The 13,975-nt window shown below is 37.9% G+C and overlaps 1 long non-coding RNA gene across 1 annotated transcript in view; it reads right to left on the bottom strand.

Moving 5' to 3' along the window:
• LOC309805469 overlaps positions 1-13,975 on the bottom strand; it is a 393,805-nt gene that overhangs the window by 368,697 nt on the left and 11,133 nt on the right. Inside the window, exon 2 of the long non-coding RNA XR_014294247.1 lies at positions 7,686-7,750. This is a non-coding gene — a long non-coding RNA (uncharacterized lncRNA). The remainder of the gene's footprint in view (positions 1-7,685; positions 7,751-13,975) is intronic.

Below are 13,975 nucleotides of genomic sequence, written 5' to 3' on the forward strand. Positions count from 1 at the left end.
ATAGTTGGTTTAAGATTAAACATAATTACCTTACTTCATTTGTTCTCATTTCTTTTTCTCTGCAAGTTTAAATGAAGTACCCATAAATTTCAGATTAAGACAAAGGAAAAAGCCAAGGTAAAGTTATGACCAAGGTAATAGCACTATGTTTTGCAGGCCATTTACTTCATGCCAGCCCTGTCCTTATGTGGGGTGGTTAGGGAGCTTGAACAAAATTTCCAGGAATTAAACACATTTCCAGACGTCTCCTCTACCCAGCTCCCCTTGGAGGTGGGTGGTTATGATTGTCTCCCATTTTTCAATACTGTCATGCTTCCTATAATCCTTTTCTGATACCATTTCTCCTTTCTGAAATTGCCACCTCCATTGTTCTCTACCAATTTGTGCTTCAAAGCCCAAATAAAGTCCAGCTCCTCATGAAGCCTTCTTAGATTATTCTGGTCACCCCCAGTCTCTCTAACTGAGCTCTCTTTAATATTATTTTCAATCACAAAATTAGAATTTGGTTATTAACAGGCTATTTTCTACTGCACAAAATTAGCAATTTATTACATATAGTCTTGTTCTCAACAATCATTTCATATATCTAACATGAACATGTGCCTTTTAATTATCATAGGTTATATTATGCTACTTTTGAACCCTACAGAACTTAGTGTGTGTATGTGTACATATATATTCGGTTGGCCAAAAGGTTCGTTTGGGTTTTTCCGTAAGATGTTATATGTACATATACGTACATATATATACATATACATACACATATATACAATATATACATATATATAACCCATAAATTTCATGAGTACGTAAGCCATGTGGAACAGAAATGTCAATAACTTACACGTCCTAATTATATAAGAGAATGCCTGCATGTGTTTTGAAATTCCTGGTCTTGTTGATGAAATGCTTACATGTAATAAACATCCAGCTGTGACAGCTAAAATTAACAAATCTTTCTGTAACATTAAGTAGAATGCTCTATAAGCCCACACTGGAATAAAATGCAGTATTTGCCAGTTTTAGAACCTCTAGGAAAATAGGGCACTTCTTAGCACAATTGACAGAGGCATCAGTGAGCCAAATATCAGAGGCTTCGTCTTCCCAAATTTTTAAGTATTACATAATTATTATCATAATAATGAAAGTTACCATTTATTGATGTTTACTAGATTCCAGACACTTAAGATTTTTACATATGTAAAAATCGTATCATCCTCCTGACAACTTTATCACATAGTTATAATTGTTACTGTGATTTTACAAAGGAGGAAACTGAGGCTCAGATAGCACATAGAAGACCCAGAAATAGAACTCAGTCTGGTTCATTCCGAAGTTCTTGCATTAAAGCTTTTAAGACCTTAGTCAATTAACACAACAACAACAAGGCAATCGCAGTGAATGAATATAATTCAGAATCCCCTATCACGTTCAAATCAATCAGTTTCCACCCCACCTTAAGCAAGACTACCCCTATACATAGCCTCTACCACCAGGAAGCTACCAGTACCAGACAGCCTCCTTCTTCTTGTCCTGCTCTGTATTTCTAATACACTTGTTCTGCCTTGGAAGATCCTATTTCAGTCCTCTTGTCTAGTGCTTAATCTGCTACAGCAGTACTTGATCCCACCTTCATCCTTCTTTGCTAGATTTCAGCTACATCCTAGTAGCATTCCTTACAAATATATCTCAGGAACATTCCCTAGTAAGTATAGATCAACCTCTCTGCATATACACTGGTCATCATAATCCTTCAACCCAGTATAATATATAGATTGTCATTTTTCCATGGGGAGACATCTACTCATTACCAACCCAACAGGCATTCACTAAATTTCTTCTATATATAAATCATAGTCCCGACAATTGTGAAAGCCACAGAACTTCATGACAGAGCTCCTATCATCATGGAATCTACACCATGTATTTGAATTTATGAAAGAATGTTAGTTTCCTATTGTTGCTGTAACGAATTATCACAAATTTAGTGGCTTAAAACATTAGTTGACCGCGGAGCCTGTGTGTCCGGAGCCTGTGCTCCGCAACGGGAGAGGCCACAGCAGTGAGAGGCCCGCGTACAGCAAAAAAAAAAAAAAAAACATTAGTTGATTATTTTACAATTCTGTAGAAGTCCAACAGTAAATTCAAGATGTGGTTAGGGTTGCATTCCCTTCTAGGGGAGAATCCATTTTCTTGCCTATTCCAGCTTCTAGACACTGCCCACATTCCTTGGTTCATGATCTCTTCTTCTACCTTCAAAGTCATCAGCTTTGCATCTCTCTATGGCTTTCTTCTACAGTCACATCTCTCTATGCCTGTCTTCTTCTGTATCTTTCCTCCAGTTAACTACCTTTGTGATTATATTGGGGTCCCCTGGATAACCCAAGATATTATCCCTATTTTAAGGTCAACTGATTGGCAAACTTAATTCTATCTGCAACCTCAATTCCATTTTGCCAGCTAACCTAGCATACGCATAGGTTCCAGGAATTAGGACAAAGAAAAAGGGATCCATGAGAAGAAAAGCACAGAAAAAAGGGAAAACACAGATTATGTCCAGAGAACACTCTTGGATAGAAATCCCACCTCCTGTTTCATCAAGATATCTTACAGATGTTACATATTATTGATAAGATTCCAAGAACATATGAGTACTTTTTGTATGGTGGCCTCAATTTATTTTTGAAACTAAGTTATAAAATATTAATAAATAAATAACTATGACACAGAGGGGAAGGGAAAGGGAAGGAGAGTGAGAGAAACGCAAGAGACAGATCTCGAATGCTATTGAAGTTAGCAGATTTACTCCAGCCTAAAATCTCAGCCCTGATCTTTCACTTGAGGTTTCAGCACATCAGTTCAACTCTTAGAAGGTGGGTTGTCTTCAACCAATAGTCAAGGGGTGTGTGTGTGTGTGTGTGTGTGTGTGTGTGTGTGTGTTGCCAGCTTCAGCCCTCTTGATGCCTAGGCATGGAACACTTGTTTTAGGCCTAGCTAAGGGCCTTTGGCTGGAGTCAAGATGTACAGTGTTAGGTTCTAAGATGAAAAGTACGGAGTTATACTTGTGATGGGCCATACATTTGCAGAGTACTTTTAGTGAGAGATTATATAATCACTTTTAGATAGTGTTAAGCATCTAAAAGAACTCATCCCACTGTTCACCGTGGAGAGAAAGAACTCTTCAGTATCACTCATGTTTGATTTTCTTTCTTTTTTCTCTTTAAAATAAAATCACCTAAATTCTCATCAAACCTGAAGACCCAAGCAAGCTTTTTCTCTTCAAGAATACTTTTCCAAACTGTATTTTTAGTCATATCGCCTGTATCTTACTGTTTAGCATTTGATCACACAACATTATCTATTATTCTGTAATTGTTTTGCAAGCTTGACATCTTCCCAATTCTATTACATGCTTTTTAAGACCACTTTTTAAAAAAGTTCTCAAGTTTCTAGCCATACAGATTAGTACATAATGAATACAAGTGAATACAACTGAAAGGTCCTGGTCAAAAATACTTCCCTTGAGTCAATTTCTATTTCAAATGCAGTCATCATTCAAATGTGTTTGAACTTTTTTCTGGGGGTGGGGGGTTGTCGTTGCAACTACTGCACATATTTATGATCATATATTTTATGTTCATGTATGTTTAAGTTTCATATAATAGTAGCAAGAAATAATAAAAGGAATAACACTACCATTCATTGCATAATTACTATGTGCCAGAAACCAATAATTCCAAGTATCTTATGGGCACTATCTCATTGCATCTTCATCAAAACCCTAGATCACAGATCACTGTGAAAATTAAATGAAGGATTTTAAATAGAGTCATAAACACAGAATCTTAATAATGATCAGTGAAAGGGAGCAGAATATACAACCCCAAAACATGACTGCAGGAGTTCAGGACATACTACCCCAAAATATGCCACTTTGGTATGTTGATTATTTTGAACTGGAAGCACTAGCAATTCAGCAGCAAATGCAGGGGGAGGCTTTCTCTGAACTGCCCTTATCTTCCTAAAGACATATCCTCCAAAAGAAACTCAGCTGTCACAGATCCCCTCCCCTACAGTTTCATCAGTCAAGAAAGATAGACTCTTATCACAGGAGATAAGACTAGACATTGACACCACAGCCAAACTGTGTCTCAAACTGTCATATCTCCCATCTATTCTTCTAAGATCCCATTCAACCCTTGCTAAAAATCATTCACTCTCCTCTAAGAGGCCTATATTTCCCCTCTCTTTTCCCTATTAAGATGTTATTTAATCATGAATTCTAAGCCACTTCAGGGAGTTACTAATTTTTCCCTGGTTATCTCCCATATGTACATGAGATATACATGTTAATAAACTTGTTTGTTTTTCTCTTGTTAGTAAGTCTTTTATTACAGGGGTCTCAGCTAAAAATTCAAAGGAGCAGGGCTTCCCTGGTGGCGCAGTGGTTGAGAGTCCGCCTGCCGATGCAGGGGACATGGGTTCGTGCCCCGGTCTGGGAAGATCCCACGTGCCGCGGAGCGGCTGGGCCCGTGAGCCATGGCCGCTGAGCCTGTGTGTCCAGAGCCGGTGCTCCGCAACGGAAGAGGCCACAACAGTGAGAGGCCCGCATAACGCAAAAAAAAAAAAAAATTCAAAGGAGCAGACAAAAATTTATTTTTCCTCCCTTACAATCAGCTGTCAAAAACTGTTAGCTACTATTTAATTTTCATATTATATATCTTTCACCAAAACAACTGGAATTCAATAATTTCAGTGACCCATTTCTTGGTATTTAATAAAAATTAATAACCCCTTGACAACTAAGAAGACATCAACAACAGCATAATAAATTATTCTGACCTAGTATGGCTCATTTTCTTGCCCCAGGATTCTTCCCAGTATGCATAAGCATTTGCAATATTTCCCAATGACAGCAGACAGCTTGCTTAATTTTGCTCCTATGGCATCAAAACTATTCCATAAATAAAGTTTTTAAATGAAAGGCCTTGGGTGACTGAATTATAATGACCAAACATTTCAAAGCATCCACCAAAACAATCTGAGCCCTCAGAAGAGCTGAACACATTAATAAAATGGCCTCCCTGTAGAGAGAAATACAAAAAGAGCCACATTTTGTTTGCTGTTTGAAAATAAAGCAACCAATTTTCAGGGGTCCAGAACACTAGAGAAGGATGACACTCTTTGGTTTGGAGGATAGAATGATTAGGTGGTAGGAAGCACACCTGCATACCTCAGGTGAGTGCATATCAGAAAGACCTACTTTAGAGTTCTAGAAGGGTGAGCCATACATGCAAAACCTGAGGCAAACAACACATGAGTTTGAGTATCTTTGAAAAAACGTTGCATACTATAGCAAAACTTGAAAGAAAGTAGGTGTTTCTTTAAGTTTTGGAATTAAGTACAGTAATTGCCATTATAATTCATCTATCATCAAAGCAAGCTTGTGGAATACAGCATGGGGTGCTGTTCTTCAAAGCGCTTCTCTATTTCTCAGGGTTTAGCATTGCCCTTCAGGCAAAACCACCATAAAAGTCCCACCTGCTATTTCAGTGAAACTTAAACCACTAACGGTGCTGAAGAGCAATACTGCCTTTGGAGAGCCATCTATCATCTGCAACCATACTTTACTTTCCAGGGAACTGAGATACTTCAATACTGAAAAGGAAATCCGTGGAGGAGGAAGGGCAGGTTTTCTACTACTTTCCAACCCATATTTTTCATGAAAGTAGAACTACAAAACCCTTTTCCAGCCCAGACTCTGTTAAGACCCCCTGGGTCATTTCATGTCTTGAATATCTCTACCTTGTTCCATTTTGTTTTTCACAGCTCTTCTTCACCAGCTCTGCAGTCTGAGAGCAAAATTTTAGAATCTCACTTTGACATTACCTCATATCAGGGCAAGTAACAATTTCAAATAGTAGGAAAATCACCTGGGTAATAAAATACCCAATTTTATATATTTAAATACAATGATATTAGTCTTCAGATGATCAGGAAAGAAATAATTTACTTATTAGATTATTTTCATATCCGTTTTACTTAATTCTTTCACACTATTCACTAAATTCATAGATGCGCCAATAAGGAAAAAATGTTGGGAAACCATTCCTTTAATCCAAAGACACAAAATTGACTAACCAGTCCAACTTGGGTGAAAAATGTTACCCTTCTGTCGTATATTGATTTAATATTTTATTCAACTGTCTACATGTAACATACTAACAATAATAATAAAAACATCATCATTGAAAATTTACAATGGCATTGTAATGGATAAGCCCTTATCAGCCATTATTTTATTTAATCCTCATAGCAAACTCTATGTGGTACGTACCATGTGTTATTTCACAAATGAGAAAAACGAAGCACAGTGTGGTTTAAGGCCCTTACCTAAAATCACATAACAAGTACACAGTCGTCAGGATTTGAACCTAGGCAGTGAGTGTGACAACCAATGACACACTCTAAAATTTCTCATTCATTTCAAAGAGAATTGTCTACTCCATTTCTTTCCCCATATGGGAAAATGAAATGGGGAGTAGGAATTTGATATTTAATGAAAACTAGTGTGCACTAAGCATTGAGACACTGTATTGTTTCATCCTGGTACCTTTGCAATTGTTTTTGTACAGCACAAAAACAATGAGGTGCTTCTAAAATGTTGGTGGTGTTTCAGTGCTTTACCATATTAACTCATTTAATCTGCATAATGACCCAATTAAGTAAATATTGTTTTATATACCTGTTTTCCAGTTGAAGCATCTTTAGCACAAAAAAATTAAGTAATTTAACCAAGATTATGCAGCTGGTAAATGGTAAGATATATTCATACATAGTTCCCCATAGCCATAGCTGATGTGAATCTTATTATATCAGTTCAATGAAGTGGATGTTTCCTATACTCAGAGGAGACTTTTATTAATACCTATGCCTTAACCAAGAAAAGCTGGTATATGACTTAGAAACAAGGCATTTCTATTTTCTATCCTCTGGGACTCCCATTAAATAAGTTTTTTCACAAGGTTCACCGGACTAATTCCAGTTTCTCACATAATTGCTAAGTTATTCCTCTTAGTTCCTTCTACAACAGTGGCTCTCAAAGACGTCTAAACAAAGCAAAGCCAGTTAAGCAGTTGTACATAAATGGGCAATAGTGGAAACAGTCTTCTCGCTGAAAGGTTTAATACCAGCTTCTCCAACAGACTGAGAAATGCTTTTGACAAGCTTTAAAATGCAAAATCATACTCTTCAAAACTCACTATTTGTATGAACTGCATGACTTAGTATGACAGGAATAGTTCTTGTTTTTGATATTCTGAAACTGGATATTACAACTAATATTGTTAATAACAAATTTATTCCTTAAAATATTGTATTTTCTTACATGTTTTAAAAACTAATATTTCTCTGAATTATATTTTTATAATTAAAAAATTGTGGTTATCTCTGGAAATTATCTTAGCAGCTGCCAAAGGTGCAAATAGTCAAATAAGCAAGTCAATAAAGGTAATCTAAGTAGCAGAGGTGCTACAGAAAGGTGAAATATTAAGTGGAGAGAAATTCCTAGTGAAACAAGAACCATAAGGGTAGTTTAATTGGTTTAATTGGGTCAATAGCCATAGTTAAATAAACCTGTGGCTACTGACCACACTGAGACAAAGAGATCCATTTCTACAAAGTACCTTTAGGAGTCTTGTCTTCTTTATTTTTCCAAATGTTGACAAGAGAGATGAATGAGCAGCCAGTCCTGCCAATTGAAACAGTCATCTTTTCAGTTTATCTCCAGAAGATTAAATGTAGTTCAAGAAAATTAATCATTTTATACAATCTAAAAATCTACATATTGCTGAAAACGTGTGATCAGAGTATTTTCATGATAAATTTGTAAAAGACCAAACTATTATACTTTGACCTATTTAAAACAAGCACTTAACCTGATACGTGTGCCACTATAACCAACTTCATGTCCACATCATTTCCTGAGAGAAACAAATATCTTATCAATAAGAACTGGACTGAGATTGTAAGCACCACGCGCAAGTATGGTTATTTCCTTACTCACAGCTGTGTTTCTAACACTCTTAAAAGCAGTTATACCTTATGCCTTTTCAATTAACTTATCCCTTCCATGCAACAAACAGCTTGCTAAAAATGTCTAGATGGGGCTTCCCTGGTGGCACAGTGGTTGAGAGTCCGCCTGCCGATGCAGGGGACACGGGTTCGTGCCCCGGTCCGGGAGGATCCCACATGCCGCGGAGCGGCTGGGCCCGTGAGCCATGGCCGCTGGGCCTGCGCGTCTGGAGCCTGTGCTCCGCAACGGGAGAGGCCACAACAGTGAGAGACCCGCGTACCGCAAAAAAAAAAAAAAAAAAAAAAAAAAGTCTAGATGCCAGGAGTTACTCACCAGTTCACCATTTAAGGTCACCATTCCTTTTTCTATAATTGCAGAGTTCAGTACTGCAGTCTAGATACCTGCTACATGTTTCTAAAACTCACAAGTAACATTCTTTGGAACTCTAGCTCCTGTACTCTATGAAACTATATACTTGTCCTCAGGCTGAGTGAACTTGCAATTATAAGAAACACTTGTTGGAGGAGGCTATCGAGAGGCTGTGACCACTGGTTGACCCTCAAGCTAGACCCAGGCAATTGGAGGCTCCTCACCCACTCCTTTGTCCTTGGAATGTATATTCTGACCATCATTCCCACACAAGGAGCTGTTTCAAGGACGTAGTCTTGAGAGAGTAACGTGCTGTTGAGACCATCTGGAAAGTAAGGCGACTTAACTCCACTGAGGCCTCTATAAACTTTTAAGAGTCCGCCAGGTGGGTGCGGAGATGTCCTCGTTTTGCGGCCGCCCAAGACAAGCGTCATACGTAAGTTCGCTTTTTTAGTAAACCTGCTCTAACCGCAGAACCAGCCCCCCCAACTGGCCCTGTCCTGATTCTAAGAAGATACTGAGCTGTTTTTCAGCGGTAACAGAACGAAACCGAAACTCACACAGCCGAAGCATGCGCAGAGGAGAAAATTTTGACCTCAACACCCGGAACCAAACTTCCCCCTCCCACGGAACCAAAGAATCAGGGCATGACCGGAAGCTGAATGCCGGAACCCTTTCAAAAAGGACGGGTCCGTTTGTCCAGGAGGTTGTGCTGCTGAAGCCCTTTTCCCACGCTTTTTCATAAATGGCCACGTTCCAGACAGAGCCTTCCAGTCAGAACCTGCACTGCCAGGACTCCAGCATACCAGCTGTCCTCCCCTGATTTATAAAAGCTGGACAGGTATGAGCCTTGCTTCCTGTCTCCCTGCCAGCCGACCTTGCAATAAAGCTGCTGCTTCTCGCAAAAGCGTGTGCCATAGTATTGGCGTCTATGGGCATCAGGCTGGCTTACGTGGCCACCTATCAATGTGGAGTGGTCGCCCTCTTTCTTCACTGTCTCCTTGCCCTCGCATCTGGGGGGCCCATTTGTGAACCAACAGCACTCCCACTACCTGTCCTGTTTCTTCAGGACTCATCCTAACAAGGCTAGTTTATCCAAGTTTCATATCAGTCAGACAGAACAGGATCAATAGCTGATTCTCAGGAAAAGAGTCAGGTATGGTTGTGGGCTATGGACGTCTGCAAAAAAAAAGAACTTGCAGAAGAAAGGAAAAAGAGTAACTTATTTTCTTATTTAAGCTATTAAGTGAAAGGAGAACAGGAAAATTACTTGTCCTGCATGAAGATCACAGCTCTACTGCTACAGTTCTCACCTTGCACGGTAGTCTCTTGTACTAAAGATGCCCCTTACTCTCATCCCACCTCTCTATCGAGCAAGGTACTAATGCCTGAAATTGCTTCCCATCTGTGATGGACATTCTTCTGCAAAGATTACATTTTGAGTTTGGAAAAATCCACTTAAAATATGTAATCCTTATGCAAGTGCAATCTGTGCACTGTACATCAAGCCTCTGCTTTCACACCAAAACCCTGATTCTGTTTTCTTTTGCCTGATTTTCAATCAGTAATTTTCCTCCTCTGATTCCAAGAGGAAGACCAAAATTCAAAAATTAAGTGTACATAGCACCTCCATAATTGTATGTGCATTATGTATAATAAGATTATGGGCTTCTCCCCTTCAGAATATTAACTTCCAGAGGTCAGATAATGTGTGTTATATTCTGCAGGAACATCCCAATTTTCACCCTGGTATGCATACATTCACCCTAAATAGTTTCCCATTTAAAATGTCTTGCCAGAATCATGTGTCAGTATGTGTGGACTCATACCTCCCTATCCCTAAAGAGGAATAAAATAACTCGGTGTTTAGCAACCAGCTAAAAGCATACTGTGGCATGTTACCAATGGAATATATCTCTGGAAAACAATTCCTGTGGATTGTAAATAATAGTGTTGACCAATCACCACTAAAAAAAGGTAACAAAGTAATTGATATTTCTCCTAGAGTGACCAAGGGAATGGCTTGACTATATTTGTGAGAATTAAAAACAAACTGCAAGCTCCTAGTCTGTCCTCTGTCCTTATAAAGCACCAACAACGTTTTGTTGTCTCTCAGTACCCCATTTGGTGCATCTCAACCTGTTTTTTTTATGTCTTAGTTTATTAAAATAAATGTTGTACATTCTCATTGTGGTCAAAAATAAACGATGGCTCATATTGTGCGTAGGTTCTTGCTCATGACAGTCCAGACTGCTAACAGATTGCTAATATGTTAACAGCTCTATTATAAGACTCTTAAGAATGCAATTTTTTTGTGCCATTTCTGAAGTCAAATTCTCCATGTTAAAGGAGTACTGCACAGGAACACTGGGATAGATGCCCAGACTCTTTCTGCATGCAGATATCTACAATGTAATAGATCCAGATGGCTGAGAATTTTAAGGTAACATTCTTCAGGGTGTGCTGCTTATTCAGGTGTGCCCACTCTGGAAACCAGAATATTGATCTGAAATACTCAGATAGGATCTCTGCCTCCTGGTCCAGATCTGCATATAATAAAATTTAAAGGTACCCTAAATGTAGAAGTTTCTGGAAATGATGGAAGTTAAAAAAAATTTTAAGAATGGCTGGACTCAAATAGTGAAATTAGATAATTTTTCAGTTTCTCCTTCCAAAGATACTGGTGAAAATCTTTAAATAGATGTGATTCAGTGTCTCTAGTTCTTGTGTGATCCAGATTTTTTAAAATATATTATTTACATTGGTTAATATCCCTTTATGAATTTTATGCAGTTTGTCCCATAGAGTCTTGGTATTGATATTGTCAAGGGAGAGTCTGACTTTAGATAGGAGCATGGATGGTGGGTAAGAGCATGAATACATGTCTGATACATGGAATGTGCTCCATAAAGGCATCCCAGGGAGGTTGCTCAAGATAATTGGTTCTAACTTTTTCAAAATCATCTGTTCTGTTTCACAAAGTTGCTCATTAGTGCTAGGAGAGTATTCTGTAGAAGACTGTCAGGGTCCCTCAATCTTCAGTTTACAGTGTCAGTGAGGTTCAGCCATTGATTTAGATTGACTCAGGTAACACACAAACAAATCACACTGAGTGCTTACCTGCCAGTCACTACAGCAAAAACATACTTTATATGCACAAAATTCCTACAAGAAGAATATAAATATTACAAATCTTACTCTGTGTATTCAACACACTCTTTTCATCATCATCATCATAATAATAATGATAATAATAAATGAGATTTATTTGTTCATGAAACTGAAATTGTAAGGAGGGGATTTGGCTTCCGGCACAGCAAGATTCAGATGCCCAAACAATATTGCATGAATTCTCTTTACTCTCCAGTTGTTTTGTTTTCCATTCTGCTGACTTTATTTGGAAGCAAATTCTTTAAAAAAAAACATTTAACCACGCCTCTGGATTTGCCATCCTAGTAGATTTTCCAGTAATTCCAACTAAGATCCTGGGCTGTTGCTTGCTCATTGATATTCTGTGACTGTGCCAAAATCATCTGCCTACCTCTGAAGCCACACCACAGGTTCAGCATCCTCTGAAACATGAGCATTGAATCTAAGGGAGGTTAGTTCACAGAAGAAACTCAGGAAGCTGTCTTTGGAAGAGAGCTAAATGGAGCTGACTAAAACAACAGATATCCACTGTACTCTCACCTTATGGAGAATTACATTGAAGCTTTGGTAATGTACCAAGTAAGTAAAACCAAAACTCACACTCAGGCCTACTGACCTCAAAGTTACTCTTGACAACTGTCCCTTATTGTCAATCAGTACCAATTAAACTAGCTCTGATATCAAACTTAGGGAGGATTGTTTATTCAGATCCATTCTCTAGAACTGAAATGAAAGTAATTTAACAAGTGAAAGTACGTATGTTTTCTTCAAATTTTTATCTGTAAAAATAATGTTTTTCTTAAAATTCAGATTTATTTATGAATATCAAGAACTTCAGAGGTATATCCCACTAAGATACTGCCCTGCTATAAGGGCAATTTATAAAGGGCTTCAAGGTCTCAGAAAAGATGAACTATTAGTCAAACACATTATGATTCTTTTGTTGTAGCTTGGATTTTTTAAATTATTATTTTAAATATAAGTAATTAATGCCAAACTGATTTTCTATAAGCATAGCTCTGAAATATGACAAAGCAAAGAGCTTAGGCAGACAAAGTAGAGGGTGATTCAAAGACCTTCCTTTCAGTATTCTTTTTAAAATATCTGTCATTCCTCATCATTTTTTTTCTTTACCCTTGACAGTCATTTTTGAAAAGGCTTTCTGAGATCAGAGAACAGATCAAGTTTCACAGAACTGGATATGTGTCTGCTCACATAGGAATGCAGCCTTCAATCCAAGTTCTATGTCTTGTGCTCTAAGTCAGCTAACTAGCCTCTCACTATGACTTCTAATAAAAAATTCTCATTATACCACAGCATGCTTGGCAGAGCTCACACTGCTTTACATAAAATGTCTTCAGAAGTGAGGAAGAAAATATACATTGCCTCACACGGAGTTGTGTTGATTATGACATTATCATTTTCAAGATGAGAAAACATAGAAAGGTTAAGTGACTGTGGAAGGTTACACATTTCCTCTGTGTAAAGGAGGATGACAGTTTTGTTTGCAAAATTTGAAGAACTGGAAACAGCATTATCTAAGCAGTCACAGATTAACAGCCACTGCACCTTCTGGCTGTAGCACACTATTAGGAAGGCATATACCCTCACAGATCATGTGTCGTTGTTTTGGTCCTGTGTAATTAATTGTCACAATGATGCTTAAGGTGCTAGATTTTTTTCAATTTTCACTTAGTTTTACATAAAAATTTGCCAATTTATTTAAAGATCGTTCTTCTAAATCTCATGAAATGTTGGCATTTTTATTGTACAGGATAACTGAAACTCTATAACCTCTACCTTTAAATAATTTAACATGAGAAAGCAGCTGCCCTAAAGGGTAGTTCTAAGAACTGAGACTCCACTTTCTGAAAAAGAACAGCATCCATGAAAGCTTTTAGAGCAGTAGTTTCTGACTTGTTAAAGGTACCTAAGAAAAGACCAAATCATCTTTTGAACCAAGCATAACCCTCCCACAAAACTTTCCTGTAATAAAAATATTTTAATGCTCTGAAGGGGGGGGGGGAAACATGGAGAGAAGATAGATATTTAGCTGATTCAACTAAAATCTGGTTTCTTTAAATTACCTTAAGTTTTTTCACTGATTTTTCCCATGGCACAATCAGAATGTCATCAACAGCAAGCCTACTATGTGCATGAACAGATGGGTTAATGTGAAGAGTGAACTTTTATGACTAGAAGCCCAGCTGACACTAATTCCTTGATATAGCCTTCCAACTGCAGGGGCTCTATAATCACATCAACCATTTTTCTTAACTTTGACAAATTTTGAACCTCTGTTTTCTGCTTCATAGTATTCCAAAAATACTAAGAAGCCATTTCAACTCAGTACATGGGGGTCAGCTCAGTTCTTAAAGGAAT

This window comes from Mesoplodon mirus (genome assembly GCF_964341445.2).
Source record: "Mesoplodon mirus genome assembly, chromosome: 5".
Taxonomy (NCBI): Eukaryota; Metazoa; Chordata; class Mammalia; order Artiodactyla; family Ziphiidae; genus Mesoplodon; species Mesoplodon mirus.